The following is a 5,360-nucleotide window of genomic DNA, read 5'->3' on the forward strand; positions in this document are numbered from 1 at the left end:
CACAAAAAAAAGTATTATAACTTCTGGAATCTATCCAACTTTTTTTTTTTTTAAATATATTTTATTGATTTTTTACAGAGAGGAAGGGAGAGGGATAGAGAGTTAGAAACATCGATGAGAGAGAAACATCGATCAGCTGCCTCCTGCACATCCCCCACCAGGGATGTGCCCGCAACCCAGGTACATGCCCTTGACCGGAACCGAACCCGGGACCTTTCAGTCCACAGGCCGATGCTCTATCCACTGAGCCAAACCGGTTTCGGCTGGAATCTATCCAACTTTTAAAAAGAATGATCAGCAGCAACCCATAACACAGAAAGGATATTGATCTCTTACTTCCTTTTGCTTTTTGTGTCAGTTTGAAAAACACTAGATGCTGACATGAGGTTTCTCTATATATTGTCCAAGAATTTGGTTTTCTGATTTTAGCTTCATATTTTTTTCCTTAACTGCATCTACTATTGCAGAGAGATCTTCAAGTTTGTTTTGGTTTTCCAATACTTGAATAATAAGTAGTGTTTTTTCTTCCAGTTCCACCTGATTTTCAGCATCAACTACATCCATGATGTCAGCATTTAGCATTCATCATCTTGGGTAACAAACTTTTGGACCTTGGATACAAAATCCTTGGTGACTGGTCTGCTGTTTGAGGCACCGGGAGAGGCAAGTACCTGGAGGATGCTTCAGGCCTGGACACTTGGAGCAATTCAATATTACATTTTTAAATAAATTAATAAATATATGAAAAAGAAGATAAGAAAATGAATTAATAGTGTGAAATCTACACTAATAAAAGACAAAGAAGCTAATTGACCATACCTTCGCTATACCCTAAGCCACGCCCACCAGCCAATCAGAGTGACTATATGCAAGTTAACCCAACCAAGATGGGGGCCGGCAGCCACGGAGTGGAGCAAGCAGGAGGCTTGGTTACCCAGGCGATGGAGGAAGACAAGCTTCCCGCAGGCCCTGAGCTGGGTGCGGTCTCCACTCATGGCTATATAGTTTCAATTCTAGAAGACAAATAAATCCCAGATACCTGCTTCCAGCCAGCCTCCACTGGGAGCTTGAGTGGCTGGGGTTGTGGCCAGCCTGCAAAAAGCCATCAGCCCCTCACCCAGGCTGGCCAGGCACTCGTATATAATAAGAAGGTAATATGCAAATTGACCCTAACAGCAGAACAACTGGAATGACTGGTCACTATGACACACTGACCACCAGGGGGCAAATGCTCAATGCAAGACCTGCCTCCTGGTGGTCAGTGTGCTCCCACAGGGGGAGCTCTGCTCAGCCACAAGCCAGTATGATGGTTGCCAGTATAGCAGTGGTGCTGGGAGCCTCCTCAGCAGCGCTTAGGATGTCCAACTGCAGCTTTGCCTGCTCCCCACTGGCAAGTGGACATCCCCCAAGGGCTCCCGGGCTGCCAGAGGTATGTCTGACTGCCAGCTTAGGCCCAATACCCCAGGGAGTGAGCCTAAGCCAGCAGGTGGTCATCCCCCGAGGGGTCCCAGACTGCGAGAGGGCACAGGCCGGGCTGAGGGACCCCCTTCCCCCAAGTGCACAAATTTTTGTGCACAGGGCCTCTAGTTAAATATAATCATCTTTAAGCTCCATGAAGATAGATAACATTTAATCTAGGTCACTATCCATCTGATCTAACAGGTTGGACATGCAGATGAAATTTAATAAATCTGTGTTAAATAAATGGACGCACTAATTTAACATCAGACAATAGCTGTGGTTTGGCAGTTCAAGTGAGTCTCTATGGAAAGTCTACCCAATAGGATAGTGAACTGGCTTCAAATGAATCTGCATGCCAGATAGCTTAAAAGACATTATATCTGGGTGTGTCTATGAGAGTGTTTTTAGAAGAGGTCAGCATTTAAATTGGTAAACTTTATGGTTTTTTTTCCTTTTTATTAATTTATTGGGGTGACACTGGTCAACAAAATTATACAGGGCTTAGTTACACAATTTTATAATATATCACCTTTACACTGCCCCAAGTCATCTCCCTCCCTCACCATTTATCAGCCATATAATCTCCTCCACCTCCCTCCCTGCCTCTCCCCTCAGGAAACACAACACTGTTGTCCATGTCCATGATTTTTTTTAATGTTCCTTTTATTTTTTTATTTTTTTGCTCAATCCCTCAGGCACCTACACCCAGCCACCCCCACACCCTACCAACGGCTGTCAACCTGCTCTCTATCTGTGTATATTTTGCTTGTTAGTTCATTTTGTTCATTAGATTCTATATATGACTTTAATCATATGATACTTGTCTTTGACTGGTTTATTTCACTTATCATAATGCTCTCCAAGTCAACTCATGCTGTCACAAAAGGTAAATCTTTCTTTCTTCCTCTCTTTCTTTCTTTCTTTCTTTCTTTCTTTCTTTCTTTCTTTCTTTCTTTCCTTTCTTCCTTTCTCTCTTTCTCTCCTCCTCCTCCTTCTTCTTTTCTTCTTCTTCTTCTTCTTCCCCTTCCCCTTCCCCTTCCCCTTCCCCTTCCCCTTCCCCTCCCCCTCCCCTTCCCCTTCTTCTTCTTCTTCTTCTTATTCTTCTTCTTCTTCTTCTTCCAGCAAAGTAGTATTCCACTGTGTCAATATACACAGCATTTTTAGAAACTCATCTACTGATGAACACTTCATCTGCTTCCAAATCTTGGCTATTGTAAATAACACTGCAGTCAACATAAGGGTGCATATATTCTTTTGAATTAGTGTTTCAGATTTCTTCGGATAAATTCCCAGAAGTGAAATTGCTGAGTCATAAGGCAGTTCCATTTTTTATTTTTTAAAATAGATTTTTATTGATTTCAGAGAAGAAGGGAGAGGGAGAGAGAGACAGAAACATCAATGATGAGAGAGAATCACAAATCGGCCGCCTCCTGCACACCCCCCACTGGGGATCAAACCCACAACCCGGGCATGTGCCTTTGTCCGGAATCAAACACGGGACGCTTCAGTCCACAGGCTGATGCTCCATCCACTGAGCCAAACCAGCCAGGGTCCATTTTCATTTTTGAGGTAACACCATACTGCTTTCTACAGTGGCTGCACCAATCTGCATTTCCACCAACAGCGCACAAGGGTTCTGTTTTCTCCACATCATCACTAGTGAAAGGTTTGGGTTGGGCCGGGGTCACATAGAACGGACTCAAGGCTCAGTGTAATCAAAATAATATTTATTCCAGGCATATGGGTGCAGGTGGACTGATCTGGAGAAAGAGTAGGTGGTGAATTGGGGAGGGAGCAGGCTTTTTATGCACTCAGGGAGAGCTGCAGATGGGACTTCAGCTTGACCCAGGTATCAGGATCGTGCCCCCATTGTAATTTTATGACCTTGCCCTTTGTCTTTCTGCTGGCACCAGACATCCTTTCTCAGGGGGGCTTTACAGGGGGGTTATGGTCTTCAAGAATTTCTGTAAAATAACTACTTAAGGGGAGCATATTTGTGCAAAGCTTAGGTTAGCAGAATGAGCTTTCTTTTATTAGCCCTTACTAAAATAGAGCCCTTTATCCTGATTCATCCTTTCAACTAGTACTTATTTTTTGTTGATTTATTGATGATAGTCATTCTGACAGGTGTGAGTTGATAATCTCATTGTGGTTTTAATTTGCATTTCTCTGATGATTAGTGACATTGAGCAACGTTTTATATGTCTATTGGTCATCTGTATGCCCTTTTTGGAGAAGTGTCTATTCAGGTTCTTTGCCCATTTCTTAATTGGATTTTTTTTCTGTTGAGTTTTATAAGTTCTTTATAAATTTTGGATATTAACAACTTATCAGATGTATTGGTAAATATAATGAAATTATAGGACAATATGTCTGTGTCCATAGATGCTTAAATCATCAACAAAATATTTGCAAACCAAAGCAAGCAGCACATGGAAAAGATTGTACACTATGATCAATTGAAATTTATTCCTAGGATGCATGGTTAGTACAATATCTGCAAATCAATAAACATGATGCACCACATAATATAAATGAAGGATGAAGACTACATGATCATATTAATAGATGCAGCAAAAGTATTTGATAAAATCCATCATCCATTTATGATTAAAAACTCTAAGCAAAGGGGGAGTAGATGACACATTTCTCAATGTAATTAAGGCTATATATGACAAACCCATAGCCAACATCACTTATTCAACATAGTACTGGAAGTCCTAGCCACAATAATTAGACAAGAAGAAGAAATAAAAAGTTATCCAAAATGGAAAAGGAGCAGTAAAACTGTCATTATTTGCAGATAACATGATACTGTACATAAAAAACCCTGAAGATTCAACCCAAAAACTGCTAGAACTGTTAAATTTAGCAAAGTAGCATGATACAAAATAAATATCCAGAAATCAGTTGCATTTTTATATTCTAATAATTAACTATCAGAAAGGGAAACTAAGAAAACAATGCCATTCACAATTCCTTCAAAAAGAATATAATACCTAGGAATAAATTTAACCAAGGATGTAAAAGACCTGGGAAATTACACAACACAGAAGAAAGAAATGGAAGAAGATAAAAATAAGTGAAACATATACTGTGTTTATGGATAGGAAGAATTAACATCATTAAAACGCTCATATTACACAAAGCTATTTATAGAGTCAATAAAATTCCTATCAAGATACCAATAGCTTATTTCACAGAAGTAGAACAAGTATTCTAAAAATTTATATGGGACCATGAAAGTCCACAAATAGCAACTGTGATCTTGAGAAAGGAGAACAAAGTTGGAGGAATCACTCTATCTGATACCAAACTATATTGCAAAGCCATTGTAATCAAAACAGATTGATACTTTGATAAAAATAGACATATAGATAAACTAGAGGCCCAGTGCATGGATTTGTGCACCAGTGGGGTCTCTAAGCCTGGCCTGCCGGGATTGGGCTTAAACTGGCTCTCTGACATCCCCTTAGAGGTCCCAGATTGCGAGAGGGCAGTTCTTGGGTGACACACCCCAGAATCAAACTCCCTCCTTTCTGGTTCTGGGTGCGTCATTGGAGAACCACCACTGCCAAGTGACCACAACTTGGCAGGTCCTGTGTTGAGCATCTTCCCCCTGGTGGTCAGTGCGTGTCATAGCTACTGGCCAATCAGCTAGTCACTTAGGCTTTTATATATATAGACTAGATGCCCGGTGCACAAAAATTTGTGAACTCGCAGGTAGGGGGTTCCTCAGTCCGGCCGGTGCCCTCTCACAGTCTGGGATCCCTTGGGGGTGACCACCTGCTGGCTTAGGCCCGATCCCTGGGAGATTGGGCCTAAGCTGGTAATCAGACATCCCTCTGGCAGCCTGGAAGCCCTAAACTTCAGTCGGACATCCTTAGCGCTGCTGAGGA

At 41.6% G+C, this 5,360-nt stretch overlaps 1 pseudogene; it reads right to left on the reverse strand.

The window, feature by feature from the left end:
- Nucleotides 1-332: 332 nt before the first annotated feature.
- Nucleotides 333-582, reverse strand: LOC139005533 (short coiled-coil protein pseudogene; annotated as a pseudogene).
- Nucleotides 583-5,360: the final 4,778 nt, after the last annotated feature.

Source organism: Myotis yumanensis, unplaced genomic scaffold (assembly GCF_028538775.1).
Source record: "Myotis yumanensis isolate MYYU_CA2020_CCGP unplaced genomic scaffold, mMyoYum1.0.hap1 SCAF_1, whole genome shotgun sequence".
NCBI classification, from domain to species: Eukaryota; Metazoa; Chordata; class Mammalia; order Chiroptera; family Vespertilionidae; genus Myotis; species Myotis yumanensis.